Source organism: Halictus rubicundus, chromosome 12 (genome assembly GCF_050948215.1).
Source record: "Halictus rubicundus isolate RS-2024b chromosome 12, iyHalRubi1_principal, whole genome shotgun sequence".
Classification (NCBI taxonomy): domain Eukaryota; kingdom Metazoa; phylum Arthropoda; class Insecta; order Hymenoptera; family Halictidae; genus Halictus; species Halictus rubicundus.
Window position 1 is genome coordinate 13,236,091 of NC_135160.1, and position 18,673 is coordinate 13,254,763.

At 43.3% G+C, this 18,673-nt stretch overlaps 1 protein-coding gene and 1 long non-coding RNA gene across 3 annotated transcripts in view; one reads left to right on the forward strand and one right to left on the reverse strand.

The window, feature by feature from the left end:
* LOC143359880 (beta-1,4-N-acetylgalactosaminyltransferase bre-4) overlaps nucleotides 1-18,673 on the reverse strand; it is a 72,962-nt gene that overhangs the window by 50,860 nt on the left and 3,429 nt on the right. The window contains exon 1 of one of the 2 annotated variants that reach the window (XM_076798211.1): nucleotides 1,790-2,384. The exons of the other annotated variant lie outside the window; for it this stretch is intronic. The gene's annotated coding sequence lies outside the window, so the exon portion shown is untranslated. Of the gene's footprint in view, nucleotides 1-1,789; nucleotides 2,385-18,673 lie in introns of those variants that run through there. 2 annotated transcript variants of the gene reach the window in all.
* On the forward strand, nucleotides 2,180-2,881 carry LOC143359892 (uncharacterized). Its single transcript, XR_013083181.1, has 2 exons — nucleotides 2,180-2,288; nucleotides 2,413-2,881. It is a non-coding gene; the product is annotated as an uncharacterized LOC143359892 (long non-coding RNA).

Genomic DNA, 18,673 nt, shown 5'->3' on the forward strand with positions numbered 1-18,673 from the left:
AGATCGGACAGTGGTCAGTCTATCTCAATCAAGTAAGTACAGTTACTCCATATATGTCGCAAATGCTTAGCCGATAAAAGTCCCAGAAGTATCCCCACTGTCGATATACCCCGTGAGTGGCCAAGAAGCTCGAGAGTCCTCGCCGAGAAGTGTAAAGTCGCGTGGATAAAAGAATAGTATCTCCTGCGCGATATATGTCCGTGATCAGACCCGTGTTTTGAACAAGTATCGAGTAAACGCTGTACCAGCTTGCGAAAGAATCTAATTGAATTAACTCCACCTATTTTATAGAAACGGCTCACCATGGGACAGCCTCGGGACCCTAACAGCCGCTTATAATAATTAGCCGTAGCCTCCAGCCTGTGCCAGTATAGTGTCGCAGTACAAAGCCCCTCTCAATGTCGCTGCGAATCCGCGTGTTTACACTTTCTTCTCGCGACGAAATCGCGCGACACCTCGCGAACCGCAACAACGTTTCGCGGTTCGTCGACTGACAAACAAATATTAAAAATAATAAATATTAATACAGATTCAATCTTCCCCTGTAGACCAAACCCCTAGAACCGGGGTTCAAATTTGTTTTGTGTGTAGCGCGCCGCCAACTTCGAAACGATTATTCTAAAATTATATCAAGACAAATTTTCGTTAACACGTTGAACGCCACGTCAGCCATACGTGGCTGACCGAATTGATATATTTATTGTACTAAACTTAATTAGGATCTGTAACATGCAAGAAAGTTGGAGGATTACTCCCAGTATCGTACATTTAATTTTCTGCAATTTTTATTTCATTAAATAACTCACTTTGATTTTATGGAATTTTTCGGGTTTCTAGTTTGGCGTTCAAAGTGTTAAACGCGACATCTCCTTTGTTCGATGCCCATATTTAGCTCTTGGGCGCATAAAGTTTCACGGGGAGGCCAGCTAAATTCGACTGATCAGAAGCCAGGCTACAAAGTAATTCTCGCGTGTGAAGGGTTAAACAGTTAGGCGGAGCAGTTGTGGTTCGCAACAGGCAGCCATAGCCGCAGGATTCCGCGTAGCTACCAGACCGAACCGACGAAACCCGGCTCCGAAGCTAGACGTAGAGCGGAGCGAGAGCCTGCTCGCTCCGAGGTACCTCGAATTTATTCCAGGCAGGTGTCCGCCGAGGGAAAAAAGGAACGCCGGTAGGTGCATAGCTAATCCCAAGTCCCCCTCGAATCGACATCCCCTCGTGGTTACGCAACGCACACTCACCGTTCCCACTTTCCCCGTGCTCTTTCCAGCGGAGAGGATAGAAGGAGAACGGAAAGAGCCGGTTCCTCGGTAGTTCAGAGCACAGTTCTTCCGTGTTGTTCGGCCACGTGCTACCGCTTCGCCTCCCTTCTTGTTCCCTCGCGTCTCTTCGTGGTCCGTTTTCCACTCCGGACGATATTCGATGGTGAAAGAAAGCTCGGTAACCTTGGCCTTCGACGGGTCCACCGGAATATGTATACGTATACGTATATATATGTATGCGTTCCCGGGTCTTCGGACGCGAACTGGTCCCCGACTAGTTCCCCTCGAGCAACACGTACGTATTTACGGACGCGAGCGAGAGGGAGTCCTCTTTCTGGCAGGGCAGCCCTTCGAACCGGCTTCGGACACGGCGTTTCCTGACACCGATCCAGTAACTGACCTTCTCAACGCAACCGGTTTGCCGGCGTGGCCCTTCTCCTCGCTCGCGCTCGCCGGACACCGTTCACTCGACGGCTGACAAAACAGGCCGAGAAAGGTACGAACTCTACGAAAAGGTTCAAACTTACCAATTCATCCAAACGCTCGGAAAGCTTCCCTTCAACGGCTTCGAACTTCTCGAAAGCTGCAGATTCTTCGAATGATTCAACCTCTTCAGTAGTCCCGAACTCTTCTGTGCATCCAAACGCTCCAAAGTCTCTGAATGCTCCAAACGTTTCACAAGATTCAAACTCTCCTATGGTTCCACGTGCTCTAAGCTCTTCAACAGATCCAAAGGATCCGAATGCTGCAAACTATCCAACGGGTTCGCGAGCTTCAATCATGCAATGGTTCCAAACGCTCCAAATTCTCCACTCTTCGGTGCATCCAAACGCTCCAAAGTCTCCGAATGCTCCAAACGTTTCACAAGATTCAAACTCTCCTATGGTTCCACGTGCTCTAAGCTCTTCAATAGATCCAAAGGATCCGAATGCTGCAAACTATCCAACGGGTTCGCGAGCTTCAATCATGCAATGGTTCCAAACGCTTTAAATTCTCCACTCTTCGGTGCATCCAAACGCTCCAAACGTTTCATAAGATTCAAACTCGCCTATGGTTCCAAATGCTCCAAATGATCTGAATGCTCCAAACGTTTCACAAGATTCAAACTCTCCAATGTCCAAGTGCTCCAAGCTCTTCAACAGATCCAAAGGATCCGAATGCTCCAAACGTTTCACAAGCTTCAAACTCTCCAATGGTTTCAAGTTCTTCAAATGATCCAAAGGATCGGAATGCTCCAAACGATCAAACGGTTTCGCAAGCTTCAACCAAATGGTTCCAAACGCTCTAAATTCTCCAAACGCTCCAAAGGTTCAGAATACTCCAAACGCTCTAAATTGCTGCGGAGACTCCAAACGCTCCAAACGTCATAAATGTTTCAAAAGCTTTGAATGCTCCAGGAGCTCCGGCGACTCCAAACGTTTCAAACTTTTGCAAGGCCTGCGAACTCTCCAAAGTCTCCAAACTTTTGCAAAGACTGTGAACTCTCTAAAGTCTCCAAATTTCTCCAATAACCACAAACTCTCCAAAGTCTCCAAGTTCATCCAATGACCACAAACTCTCCAAAGTCTCCAAGTTTCTCCAACGGCCACAAACTCTCCAACAACTCCAAACTTTCCAAATGTTTCAAAAGATTGAACCTCTCCAATGGCTCCAAACTTCTGCGACGGCTCCAAACTCGGCAAGTGCTCCAACCGTTCCGAACGTTTCAAAAGCTTCAATCGGTCCGAGCGCTGCAAAACTTCTCCAATGACCAAGAATCCTCCAAATTCTCCAACGGATCCAATCGCTCCAAACTCCTCGAACGTCTGCGAACTCTTCAACCGTCCCGAAAGTCTCAAAATGTCCAAAATCTGGCTCCAAATCTTCTCCAACGACTGCGAGAGCCCTCCAAACTCTCCAATGACTTCAAACAGCCGAGGTATCCCGAACTTCTCCAAAACTTCAAACTCTCCAAACCCTCCAAACAGACCCTAAACGTGTCGGAAATTTCAAAGTCTCCGAACGCTCTTGGCTCTGGGATAGGTCGAAGCTTCTACGATGACCTCGACCTCTCCAACGTCTCCGAACGTTCCGAACTTATCCGAAACTTCAGCGAGCTCTTCAGACTTTAGAATCATTCGGAATCATCAAAGTCTCTGGACGTTGCCGAACCGCTCTATCCCGGTTCGCAAATCGTTCGGGAATCGGGCGACACGGCGCGAGCTCGCTGTCGAACACGAAGAGTAACACGGAGCTGACACGAACCCGAAGCGCGCAGCGTCTCGGCGAAGACTGAGTCCGAGGTGACCGGCCGCGAGCTCAGAGCCGAGGATCGACGTCGATCCAAACCGTTGCCGAGTGAATGACGCCACGCGCGCACGGATCTCCCTCTCCCTCTCCCTCTCTCTCACTCTCCCCCCCCCCCTCTCTCCTGCTCTGTTTGTCCCGTTCCTTTGTCTTCTTCTCTTTCTCCCTCCCCCTTCCTCCTTCTGTTCAGTCGTCGACGTGAACAAGGCCCGCGAGTCAATAGGACTTTTCTCAATTAGACCAGATACGCGGATAACGGAATGTAACGCGACATCGGCGAGCACTGATTACTCGGGTCATGTCGTTCACGGGAATTCTCGCGATAAACTTCGAAGCTTGACCGAACGACTGGAAAGTCCTCGCGACCATTCCGGTGCCAAATACTTTGGTAGAAAGACTCAGAAAATTTTCTCAATACAGAAGACACTGGTTTTCCAGGTTCCCTAGAGACTTCTGTGCACCTGCATTAGGAACACGCTCAGGTAGAGGCTCTCTGCGCCCTTCGAACAGGAAGTGACGACAAACCATCACTTCCCTCGAATCATCATTCTAGAAAATGTAAAACCATTTATTACCGACATCAAGATCGCCAACGAATCATTAGCTTCGGTTTAGCAGAGAGATTGTTAGACTGCGCACCTGTATGCTAAATAAAAATCGTCGATTGTGGGAATCTGAGGATCAAGGAAAATGTATGTTTTAATTATCTGGGAAAGTCGGAAATAATACAGGGTGTCCCGGGTTTTAATGGACAAACTTGGGGAGCATATCCTACAAGTGGAAATAAGAAAAAAATGTTATTTGGAGTTTGCTCAGAAACGCTTTATTGCAAAGTTATAAACAAATAAAGTTAGAATTGATGACGGTGGATTTTACTTTACTGAAGATTGAAAGGTCGAACCCTCATTCTAGGAAACATTATGAAACCATTTATCAACGTCCGTAAAATCAAAATCGCTGACTTTAGCAAAGAGATTATTAGACTGCGCAGCTTTATGCAAAATAAAAATTGTCAGTTGTAAGAATCCGAGGGTCAATAAAAATATATGTTTTAATCGTCCAGAAAAGTCGAAAATAATGATTAACGACCTTCCGGTTTTGTGTGCTATTCAAGAAAAATCTGGTGGCATTAAAAAGATGGGGACACGTGCGCCTTTGTTTCGAGATCTGAAATTCTACGCCGTGCAACGTCAGCGTCGAAAACTCGCATAATCTCGGCGCGGAAGCGGTCTCGCGAAAAAGTACCGGCGCACCGAATATCCGATTTTTGCGGGCGGATTCAGCGGAAAGCGGGCGCAGGCTACCGAGACGCCTGATATCTTCGGTCTGGTGCATTTCATTGCATTGTTTCCCGCAGGATATATTCAAATGAGAGAGGCGACAAAACGAAAGTATGAGCTTGGCCGAAAGCTGCGTCCCGATAACGATCCGGTCGCATCCGGTTGAACGAAATGCGGCTCTTTGGTGCGGTGTTCTCCGGACACGCGATCGATTCGTCGCCAGGTGTTTGTGTGTGCGTGTGTGTGTATGTGTGTGTGTGTGTGTGGTATCGCAAAGATACGCTGCGCGTCACGTCAGGGCACTTATGCCCTGCACTTATGCAGCGTGCCAACTTTCTAAAGGTGCAGCTCCACTGGTTGCAACTCTCCGTGCAATCTCGTTCCCGTGCGATCCAAACTTTCCGAATGTTCCATAGATCCGAAAGATCCAAACGCTTGTTAACCCCTTACTTTTATTTTGCGATTCTTCATCGTTCAGAATTTCATGGGAAAAAAGATAGTTTATAATAAATATCATGCCTATGTTTGCCTATGTTTTCTCCAAAGAGAAAAAAAAATGAAACTAAACATAAGACGTGAAACATAACACGGTAGTTATATTCACTTGTATTTTAGAGATTGTAAATTATCGATTTAAATAATAATTACATCTTGTAATATTGTAATACTAACCTGTTAAATTGTAATACCACATTGTAAAGCGAAATGGGCCCATTTAAGGGTCTAAAGAGCTTCAATAAAAAAGAAAAAAACATAACACGGCTAAGAGTTTAAGGGTGAAAGTCGCAGATTTTCGACCTTGCCAGGGAATTTCGCCCTCAAACTCTCATCTTGAAACGTTTGTAGCTGATTGCAATGTTGACCGATTTTGATGAAATTTTCAGTATGCACGTAAGCTACCGAAATCAGCAAAACGCATTTTTTAAATGATCGTTATAGGCTCAGATAAAAGCGTTGAGAAATCATCATTTTTTCGTCATTCCAACCAATTGCAATCTAAAAAAATGTTTGCTCAGTCATTCCCTAGCAAACTAGCTGATCTAACATCTAGAAAAAGATTCAAGTCATTCGGACCAATTTTAAAAATGTTATTCCGCTTGAAAAGGTGTCCAAATACTTATGGACGGTAGTGTATTCTTAACGTTAAAAATGGTTTCGTTAGAGCAGCCTCGAGTGCAAAGGATTAACACGATGGTGGAAGGATTGGAATTGAAAATGAAATTAGAATTGGCGAATTCGTGGACGGGGGAAATTGAGATTCGGCGCGGTTCGTGTTGCGATGATCGTGATTAAGCTGTTCGATAGCCGGCGATCGCCGTTGACCCGGTGTCAATCAACGTGCGCGTATCGAAACGTATCGAAACGAGGATCGAGACGGGACCCGGGCGAAACGTGTCGCGTGCTCTCGAAAATCGCATTCGGCATAACCGCAGCGTAACACGTTGACGCGCTGCAACCGCAAAACTGATATCGAACGCGAGGGCAACCGTGTTGCGCGAATTTCCGTTGCCGCTCTGCGACCCGTCGCGCCCGGTATTTATAGCAATAACCCGGTCTATATCTATATTTTCGGCGGCCGACGGGGATTCGGTGAATGGCGCGAATCGTTTAACGAGTCGAACGGCCCGCGACAAACCAAATTTACTGCCCTGCTATGCATGCGCGAACGAAACGGCGGCGCTACCTACCAACGCCCCGCTTTCGATCGATCGATCCGGGGATAACCGGACAGAAATGCCTTTCGAAATCACGAACCTAAATCCGGTATGGTATTCATACCTGTATCGTGCTCGGAAAGCTCCGCCGAAACCGACCCGTTGCTACGATAATTAACAGCGAGATACTAAACGATCGCAACTCGGAATGTCTATAGCGGATGTTAGCGGATCTACCGGCACCTTTTGTTAGGAATAGACTGACGATTTTATGCGTTTATGTTCTGCTGTAACAGAAGTTCGAAAATATCGTAAGGGACCCAATTGTGGGGGTACCAATTACTGTATTAATTATACTTGCTTCTAGAGCACGGTGAATATTGAAAGAGAGATATTAAATTTTTTCGTTAAAATCAGTTGATACATACTGGGACCTTTTGTTTCGAATAGACTGACGATTTTATGCGTTTGTGTTTTCTGCTGTAACAGAAGTTCGAAAATATCTTGGGTAAGGGACCCAATTGTCGGGGTACCAATTACTGTATTAATTATACTTGCTTCTAGAGCACAGTGAATATTAAAAGAGAGATGTTAAATTTTTTCATTAAAATCAGTTTTATGCGTTCGTGTTTTCTGCTGTAACAGATTTTCGAAAATGTCTTGGGTAAGGGACCCAATTGTGGGGGGTACCAATTACTGTATTAATTATACTTGCTTCTAGAGCACAGTGAATATTAAAAGAGAGATATTAAATTTTTTCATTACAATCAGTTAATACATACTGGGACCTTTTGTTACGAACAGACTGACGATTTTATGCGTTTATGTTTTCTGCTGTAACAGATTTTCGAAAATGTCTTGGGTAAGGGACCCAATTTTAGGGGTACCAATTACTGTATTAATTATACTTGCTTCTAGAGCATAGTGAACACTAAAAAAGAGATATTAAATTTTTTCATTAAAATCAGTTAATACATATGTTATATATCTCTTTTTTTTTTTTAGTATTCACTATGCTCTAAAAGTAAGTATAATTAGTGTAGGCACTGTAATTGGTACCCCTACAGTAATTGGGGGTCCCTTACCCTGTAAATAATATCTGTAAGTAATGGATTTTATATATTTATGACAAAAATGAGAAAGTCAAATCGAAAAGACAGAAAAATTCGAGGACTGTTGCTTTTCTTCTTTTTTTTTTTATATTGATTTAATAAGGTCGCGTCAACTACTGGTCATTAGCGACCACGGAAGAGCTCATGAAATTTTTCAGCAGTGCATTGCATAATTTTCCTATTTATCGGTTGACGTATGAGGTAGTCAGGTTAGATTTTGTTATATAAATCATTGCTTTTTAGCAGATAAGAACACGAACAATGTTTTTTTTTCGGTAATGAGGCATTCACTTAGAATGTTAGGTAAGCTGAAGGTTGATCGATGCGGTGGAAAAGTTGGACATTCAAGTGATATATGTTCGACGGATAATAGGACATTGCAAGATTCGCAAACTTTTGGCGGTTCTTTGACAATTTTATAAATGTGTGTAATGTGTGAGTGTCCGATGCGAGGCGTGTTCTATTGTTTTCAACTTTCTAACGAAAGAGAAGATTTTCATTAAATTCTTTTATTTTGCTTGAAGATCCGCGGACTAATAATGTGGTAAATAAACTGCGGACCTTTATGCGAAACAAAAACTTTCTGTCTGAATTGCAACAAACTGGGGTGAAATAAAAGTTGATTATGTTTAATCAAAAAGAAATGTTTAACACTAGATTTACGGGACCCGTCAAAATGACGGATTCTAATATTTTTAAATTGCGAATACTGAGATTGTAAAAATGCATCCATGAGCGATTATTTAACAAATTGATTTCTTTGGGTACATATTATTTAAAAAATGGCTACGAACTTTGATCGATACATTCGTGTTATTTTTATAAACTAATGTAAAATAGTCATTTTTAGTGCTCCGTAAACCCAGTGTTAATCTAATTTTGTTCTGAATTACACCTCCTCATATTTATCACAAATGCATAAAATCCGCAGTCTAGCGATAAGAATTATCATCAATTATTTCATAATGAAGTGCGCATCTGGCGCAACGATTTAGTTTATTCCCGAACGAATAAATTTCTATTCACCGTCGCTAATTTAAAATATTCAGACCGCAGGGAATAGATAAAATGAGTCTCGAGTACAATGGTATCGATCCTCGCGGGTTTCTCAGGCCCGCGATCGAATCTCGGGGATTCTCTTTTCCGCGCAATTGTGCTTCTGGTCTAATTAACGCGGCAAAACGGCCGTGTTTATCTTTCGCCGAGATTCGCACGCACCCTCGTTTCTCACGACGATGTCAACGCGTACGCTCGGCTCGCACTCGCCCGCGACTTCCTCGAGCGTGCACGTGTGCGACACGTTGACGAGGTGTTAGGAACGAAGACAGTGTTTGTCTGTTCGGTGGCAGCGGCCTCGGCCGTGAGATGCGCGAGCGGCCGAGAAAGACAATGGAATCTGGCATACGTCCTGCCACTACGCTTCGAATGAGCTCCTGGCACCGGTCACTTCCGCTCGAGTTTTGACAAAGTGTAGGAATTTTCGGTCGGAGGACTGCCTCGTGCCAGGTGACACTTCGTCCGGCTAACACTGGGTCGCTAGAGACCCGAGGGATCCACAATTGCTCCCGGAAAATTAATCACTGAGTTAATCACTCAGTATCTTAGTATCCGAGTATCTTATTGATCACTTAGTTCACTTTGAATTCGCAAAGTGCATTGCTCAGCGTGCTTAGTTGCTTTGCATTTGCAAAGTGCATTGCTTAGCGTGCTTAGTTGCTTTGCATTTGCAAAGTGCAGTGCTTAGCGTGCTTAGTTGCTTTGCATTTGCAAAGTGCATTGCTTAGCGTGCTTAGTTGTTTTGCGAACTTTGCGCACACATTTATAGAGCGAATGGTGCGATTTAAAGTCGCAAATGTAAGAGCTTCGATGTACGGTGTTTACGCGATATATGTCCAAAACACGGATCTACCCAGGGACATGTATGGGTCAGGAGATACTATTCTTTGATCCACGCCGAGCCACAGAGTATACTCTGCGGCAGTGGAGATAGTTCTTGGACTTTTATCGCCTAGGCATTTGGGTCACCAGTGAATTTCCGATATGAGTCACTTGCGCGGTTCTGACGAGTGACACTTAGACGAAATCCGTGGTTCTCGCCGAGCGTTGCGTTTGAAATACACAGTGCAGGCTGGAAATGTATAGGTTACCATCGGTGACGGTGCGGGTAGTCCCAGTGACCTTTAAACGCGAGGCTCGCGCTGACTTATATCGTATATATGTGAACATAGTATTAGGTCCAGCTTATCAAGACTATTAGGGAGTCAAAGACTCCTGTTACTTCGAGCAGCAGCAGCAACAACAAAAGACTGCAACCTCGGTACGCAAAACCAGTTTTCCTGAACATCACGTAAAGATTTTACCCTGAAACAATGTGCCTCGAGGTAGGAGCGCGTTGTTTACGTCACGTTTCCCGTTTCGTTGGGTAACGTTCAATGGACGTTCCGTGCGTTTAATCATGAAGAAAGGACAGAGTTATTTAGGCTAAAGGTTCTACGAAGTCTGTACGAGTCGGAGGCTTTATACAAGTGTTTGAAACGGTTATTTTCGGAGCGGTTTCAAGCCGTGGCATCGACGATAAATCGACGGGGCTCGGGAATAGGATTGTTCGCGGCTGACTGCGCGAAAAAGGCTGCCGCTCGAAGGGATTCTCGTCGACGCGTGTAATACGGGCCCCGAAGTTCGCGACCGATGGCCAATTGCGATAAACGGAATCTGGAAAAGTCCGCGAAAAACGGCGCACCGTTCTCTGGCCCGTTCTCGGGCTCTCCGCCCTGCTCGCAGAGCGAAACGACTGATAAGGGTTGAATGTATATCCGGGACTCGGCTCGACTTCCACACCCTTTCCCGAACGCTGACGAGGTAGCTATCTTGGAGACCGGCCAATTTACACCCCCGTGTTCCTCGAGATAGTCGGATAAGGAGCCGGAATTGAAATAATCCCTCCGTTCACTCGGGACCATCCAGTCCGCGACCCATTTCCGTCGCACGACGCCATCAAACATTCGCCAATTGAAAATCAAGGTAATTATCTTCCCCAGAAGCCTCGAAAAACCAGTCCGGAACGCTTGTTAATTACGTTAATGATCGTTGCCCGATGTTGGTCCATCGTGAAACTATCGAACTGAAGAATACAGACGTAGAAACTTGATTCTAGTAAACCAATACAGGATTTTTCAGCCCCTTCGGATGGTCGGACAGAAAAATGTTTCGTACCAAAGTTAATCAGCAATATCAACATGATATCAACGTCGACATGTATATCAACATGATATATAGAAGGGCAATATTCTAGGTCGGAAGAAATGTTTCATTTTGGAGTTAAAATAGCTTCGAGTGCAAAGGGTTAAACTGCCTTATTATAACGATAAAGTTGCTAAAAGCAACACTAGAAAATGGTCCGGTTGGAATTTCGAGAAAATGAAGTTCCACATGTTTCTGCGAAAACATTACTAATTACCTGTGCACCTTTCTGCAAACTGAAAATTTATTTCACCATTTGCGACACACAGGAGCCAGACAGAAATTTCTTTCTTTCCATCATAATTTTAGAAAATGACTCCCACATAACGTGATCAAAGAAATTGTTTAAAAAGCCAGTATATATTTCAGTTGGCAATAAATGTACAGTGAATGTACCAAAATAAAATTATTTACAACGACTGCCCACTTACTGTCGCGGAAGACAAAGATACACAGAAAATGGCTCGCACATGACGCGGTCAAAGAAATTGTTTAAAAATGCTGTGTGTACTTCAGTTGGCAATAAATGTACAGTGAATGTACCAAAGAAAAATTATTTGAAACGACTGTACTGTTACCGTCGCGGAAGACAAAGATACACAGAAAATGACTCGCACATAACGCGATCAAAGAAATTGTTTCAAAAGGCTGTACATATTTCAGTTAGCAATAAATGTACAGTGAATGTACCAAAAAAAAATTATTTAAAACGACTGCCCACTTACTGTCGCGGAAGACAAAGATACACAGAAAATGGCTCGCACATAACCCGATCAAAGAAATTGTTTAAAAAGGCAGTATGTACTTCAGTTGGCAATAAATGTACAGTGAATGTATCAAAAAGAAATTATTTGAAACGACTGTACTGTTACCGTCGCGGAAGACAAAGATACACAGAAAATGGCTCGCATATAACGCGATCAAAGAAATTGTTTCAGAAGGCTGTATGTACTTCACTTGGCAATAAATGTACAGTGAATGTACCAAAAAAAAAAAAATTATTTGAAACGACTGTACACTGACTGTCGCGGAAGACAAAGATACACAGTCTTTCTAAACAATTTTCCATGCTTTTAACGTCTTCAATTCTTCCTAGTCACTTTGCATCGCAAATGCTTCAGCCTCATCTACTAATGAGTGTGTGTATCCCGGAGGATAAAAACAGATTTTGTATTGTTATTTCTTTTTTTATGCGAATAAACAGTATATGCGCATGCGTTAAGAGTGTTTTGGCCTCAGTTCCAGCACAAAGGAAACTCTGTAACGGGCAGAACCGAGGCATTGTTTGCGCCGGGAAATGCTTTCCGCTCCCTCTCAGTCGTTCCTCCTGTTCTGCATACAAATTGTAGAAGCATCCAGCATTTTCGCACCGTGTTTCACTGTCCGACGGAGGGACACGCGAGCACCCTCGCTCGGAAAGATCGGAGATTATTCCGTTCTCCCGTTTTCCGGTGGAAAAAAAATAGAAAAGAAAGAATCGTAAGCCCCCGAACAGGGAGAGGGACGACTCGGCATATTTTACGATCAAGCACGCCTAATTACCGTTTCCCCCGGTTATCGGGAACGCGAACCACGCTAATTGTTATTTACCCCGTAATCGGGCCGAGGAAGTTCCGCGAACACGCGGCGAGAAGTTCGAAGGGAAAACTAATTTTACCTTCGACGCGCGGCAACTATAATTTTCCTCGGAGAATATACGTTAACCGGAAAAACCGAAAACAAATACATGCTAACCGAGATGATTCTTCAGTTGGTCGGAATAAGGATTCAGAACTATTGCAATATGTTATATACAGGGTCATCCGTTTTTAAACGGCCAAACGTCAACCAGCTATAGACGACCCCAAATGAAACAACTTTCACCCCTAACACTTTTTTCGATTCGGTCTTGATTTTTAGATAATTGCAAAAACCCGTAACTTTTTGCGTTCACTTAAGATTAAATATATTAGGACTGCAATTATGTATCTTGATGATTTTTCCTTTGTTTGGTTTAAAATAAATAGGGGTATCTTTTTTATTAAGTCAACTTTTTTGTGTGACCTTTGGATCTTGGTTTTTTGACATGGGGCACGCCGTGGAGACTGAATGAAATAACTTCGAATCAAAGAAAGTGTTAGGGGTGAAAGTTGTTCCATTTGGGGTCCTCTATAGCTGGTTGACGTTTGGCCGTTTAAAAACGGATAACCCTGTATATACTTGTAACTGTAAGTTATCGATAAGGTAGAAATCAATGTAATACCTGTCTAACGACATCTGGATAATTAGAAACACAATACTGACACGCGTCTGAACAGCGCACACGCGTTGACCTAATCAGACGTCCTAGGACCTTCCTACCATAAACACACTTGAAAGTAAGACTACTGTGTTATATATTCGCATCCACTGCCGTATCCATATACCTAATTGTGACACAATATAACAATTTGAATAAAATGTACAGTTGTCTTTTGACGTTAAAAAGATTGTCTTCGAACTTGTGCACTTCTCTCGAGAAAAATTCTCTGTTCCCGCGATACTTTTGTGCGAGGGAACGTTGTTTCTGACTTCTTGGAAGAACTTCTTCAAGATGTGTTTTCACGGAACAGAATTTCACAATCGGTGTAATAAATGGTACATACTGGCAAGTATAACTTTAGAACGCCTTATAAAAAAGAAGGCTTGGCAAATACTACAAATGGACAAGACATATTGATGTAAGATATCATATCGTATTCAGATAAGATATGAATTTAACTGTAATTATTATTCAATATTATCCGAGTGCCACATATCGCACTGATACCTATTGCAATACTCGACGATTCTGTTAATATTGCCGAACAAAGTCCCCGTCCCTGCAATAGTTATTACATTTTTACGTTTCCATTTGTCCGTAACAATTATTTAATTTCGTTCCGACACTCTCCATCCAAAATCATCCAGTATTTGTTGCATAGCTCGACGACTCTTTTAACACTAAACCTACCACGGTCAAAACGACCGGTTTTCTATTTCGCAATAATTATAAAAACGTTTTCATAGGAAATTACTGAATTGACTTCTTCATTTAGGCACATACTATAATCTTCCAAAGTTTAAGTACACTCAATCTTCTCCTTTCTATAAGACGCTTCACTTTTACATGTCCTGTGCTTCGTCAAAATGGCCGGTTTTCTATTTCACAATTTTCTATTAAACAGTGGAATAGATTTGTGTGTCCAAGCATTTCTTAAATTCAAATTATGGACAATCTAAATTTTAGGGTTGCCATTTCTATAAGGCAATATTTACCAAACACTGTGACTGCTTGGTAGGTTTAGTGTTAATGTCGCTGAACGAAACCTCTTGTACACTCCGCGATGTTTCCTCACTAATTATCATTAGAGCTTACGAGGACGTCTTTCAAAGTTTCACTTCGAGAGATTAAAACTCTCCAATTAAGAGGATCCGCAACTCTTTCGTTCGGTGTTTCGCCCAGTGGTTATCGAAACCGTTTGGAGGGCCGATCCCAAGAGTAGGCAAACGAGTAACTGTTATGCTCGCGGTAGGTGGGAGGGCCTGGCAATTAGGGGAAAGGCTCGAATTACACGGTGAACTAGTAACGAATTATCAGCGAGCGATGGTATCGTATCGGTCGGAGTAATTACGACTCGGGGAACGTTGGAGAATCCGGGTGATTATCGTCTCTGGCCGATAGCTAATAACATCAACAACGATCGTTGTTGCACACATACGCGTCCCTGAGGAATTCTCGATCGCCTTTACGCTGGATCGAGTTTTTCCTCCGAGGAGATTACCGCTGTCGCTGGAACTGAAATTGAAATTCGATCGATGCCGCCTACCGATCTGTTCGAGGAAAAGGGATCGTCGGTGAACGTTGCGCAGGATCGATCGAGGAAACTGGCTGTTGGAGTTTAAAAATATTTTCGAGGGTGTTGGCTCGCGTAACGCGAAACACGTACATTTCGTATCGATCAGCGGCGCTCGTTTCGGGCTGCACCGCCGGAAGGTGAGAGCTTCGGAAACGAATCACGTGCCAGCCGAAAAACCACGAAGACCGTTACCTCGAAGAAGCTTTCCGGATTGCAACGCCGAGCGAACGATCGCTCGTCGAATAATACCTCCTCGTCAAGAGACTGCGGATTTCAGAGCGGCCTGCGCGATACTTGGCAACGGGAAGTGTCCCAAAAAAGTTTCATAAGACCTCCAATTCGTTTCCCGATCACACCGTCTAGAAGACAAAACGAACTTCTATTCGCGCGATCATCCGCCGCGATCGTTCGTCTAGACTCGTCGATCTACGGTGGAGACTGTGGAGTTTTAAATTGTATTAACACTAAGCCTAGCGACGTTTCATGTATACCTAATCCTACCATGAGCGGTGAAATGACCGCTTCAAAAGAAAATATGTATCTTAATATAGAAAGACATGCTGTGAAATCTTTTTCGGAAAGTAAACAATAAAGACAGTTCTGAATATTGAAAAATGGGTTGTATGTATATTATAGGAAAAGTCAATTTATTACAGTAACGTTGTATACAAGAAATCCTAAACGAAATTTCAAAAACGGTTATTTGACCGAGCATTGGGAGGTTTAGTGTTAATTTCAAGACGCGGGAGCTACACAGATATTTTTAAATTTTAACAAGCTGAAAATATTAGGTTGTTGGGAAAGTAATTCCATTTTTTTTTTTTTTGTGAGAATAAAAGACGATTTTCTTATAATGCATAAATATTTTATTTAGTTGCATATTCTCCATTTTGGTGAAATAGCAAAGTACCCAACTACACAATTACCTAATCACCCAATTTGGTCTTCATCAGCTTCAACTGCCCCTCCAGAATGTGGTGCATCTTCGATAATAATAATAATTTTTATATAAGAATTTTAAATAATAATTTTTTTCTTGCTCGAACAGCACTTTCACCTTCCTGGCAGTAAAAGAGTAAAATACGCAGAAAATGTTGCTTTCGAGTTTCCTTATTCGATAGGGCACCAACCAAAAACTGTTGCGCAGAATCAAGAACACACAAACAAGCCTTGCTATACCAGCTGTCAAAACATATACAGTGAATTTCCGATATAAGTCACTTGCGCGGTTCTGGCCAGTGACATTTAGACGAAACCTATGGTTCTCGCCGAGCGTTCCATTTGAAATACACAGTGCACGCTGGAAATGTATAGGTTACCGTGATGGTGTGGGTAGTCCCAGTGACCTTTAAACGCGAGGCTCGCAGTGACTTATATCGGGAATTTACTGTAATGACGATGCGTGATTGTGAAGTTGGTAACGAAAAAATACAATCACGTCCTCTGTTCACAAAAAACGAGATTACTTTCCGAACAATCTGTTTGTTATTGACACGAGGAATAATAATGAAGGACTTGACGGATACAATGCGTTCCAAATACAGACAAATACAGTGAATTCTCGATATATGTATCGTCCAGGAGACATACCGAGCTCCGGGGAATACCAGGCGGTAGGGGGGATAATTCCGCGGCGTTTATCGTCGAGGGCTCCGCGACATATATAGAGAAATCACTGTGGGGAGCGAGAGAAGCTGTTGGCTGGTAAAACGTGGACCTTCGCGTAGGCTCGTGGCTCGCAGCGAGCTGGTACAGCGACGGTAACAACAGAAGCGATAAACTGGCAGCGAGGAAAATGTTAATCGAGGCGATTAAGCGGCTTCCCCGGCGGTATTCGCGTTCCTCCCCCTCCCCCCGGTGCCGGCGAAGATAAGCGAAGATAATAAACGCCGGGGTTCTAGATTGCCACGTCTAGTGTTCCCGTTCTTTCGGCCTTTCTGCTCGATTTTCCGTGGAAAGCGGAGGCGCAGCCCGGAATTCAGCTATATCTTGCCTCGGTCCGAGGCACCGCGGAATAACACGAATCCCGGTATCATCAGCTAGCGCGGGGGTTTAACAAGGAAATCGTTAGACGGAGCGTGATTAACCCCGCCGTTGCGATAATAAACGAGCCACGAGCTTCATAACTCATCGGTGTGCCGCGCTCTCTTTCTTCTATGCGAACGTCGACGCGACCCACGGGGTCCCGCTTTCCATCGAAAAGCCAAAAATCAATTCTAAGAACCACGTGACGCGTGTTTCCCGCTGTGACAGATTTATTGTATGCGCGCAAATGCGTCGATTGCAACCTGGATATTTTAAATTCATCGGTTTGTGGATCATTATGCAACGTAAAAATTGGTTTCTCATTAGGTCCAAAAGGTGGACTTAATAGATTGAACATAAAGTATTGACTGATTTGAAATTTCTTAATCTTCTCTTGAAATTTTTTATCTTTAGTCTCGTGTGCTCAATCTTGTCATAAACGCGCAAAATTCGCCGGCCATTGCAGACAGAAATTAATCTCCTATGTGAATGGCAGATTTGTTGTATGCACGCCAATGCATCGATTGCAACCTGGATATTTTAAATTCATTGGTTTTGAGGATCATTATGCAACGTAAAAATTGGTTTCTCATTAGGTCCAAAAGGTGGACTTAATAGATTGAACATAAAGTATCGACTGATTTGAAATTTCTTAATCTTCTCTTGAAATTTTTTATCTTTAGTCTCGTGTACTCAATCTTGTCATAAACGCGTAAAATTCGCCGTCCATTGCAGACAGAAATTATTCTCCTATGGGAATGGCAGATTTGTTGTATGCACGCCAATGCGTCGATTGCAACCTCGATATTTTAAATTCATTGGTTTGTGGATCATTATGCAACATAAAGATTGTTTCCTCATTGAGTCCAAAATGTGGACTTAATAGATTGAACATAAAGCATTGACAGACTTGAAATTTTTTATCTCAAGTCTCGTGTACTCAATCTTGCCATAAACGCGTAAAATTCGCCGTCCATTGATGACAAAGATTAATCTCCTATGTGAATGGCAGATTTGTTGTATGCACGCAGTGCATCGATTGCAGCCTGAATTTTTAAAATTCATTGGTCTGCGGATCAGCAGGCAACGTAAAAATTGTTTTCTCATTAGGTCCAAAATGTGGACTCAATAAATTAAGCATAAAGCATTGACAGACTTGAAATTTCTAATCTTAAGTCTCGTGTACTCAATCTTGTCATAAACGCGTAAAATTCGCCGGCCATTGCAGACAGAAATTAATCTCCTATATGAATGGCAGATTTTTTAAATTCATTGGTCTTCGGATCCTCATGCAACGTAAAAATTCTTTCCTCATTAAGTCCAAAAGGTGGACTCAATAGATCGAACATAAAGCATTGACAGACTTGAAATTTCTTATCTTAACTCTCGTGTACTCAATCTTGTCGCAAACGCGTAAAATTCGCAGTCCCTTTCAGACAGAAATAAATCTGCAATGTGAATAGGGTTCGGCATGCAATTTCGTTCACGCAGATTTTGCGGAACAACGGTTTCGAATTGCGTTCTCTTTTCCCCTCTGCATTTTCTGCGAGTCGCATCGGTAATTCGAATCGATTCTTTTTGCCGGAAAGGAAAGCTGGCTCTCGAGACTAAAGTTTTCGTTCAATCCCGACGGAATATCCGGGAGCAAAAGAATCGTGGATCGGCCTAATTGCTCCGGGGGAAAAAAGTCCGGGATCGATCATTGAAAAGGTATCGCAGGAGATCGGCAGCATAAGTTCTCTCGCGCCGGAAGTCGGCTCTCGATTTCGCGGTCGATCGAACCGACGCGCGACGGTTGGCTCGATTCCGTTTCTAATTCCGGATCGCTGGAAATCGGAATGGTCGGACTGCAATTGTGAAACTGTGGTCCCCGTTGCGGGAGAAGAACGGTTCTTGCTCCGGAGAAATCGGTTGTCCGCTCTTGCGATAGTCGAGAAGCTGAAGGTGTGAACGCGC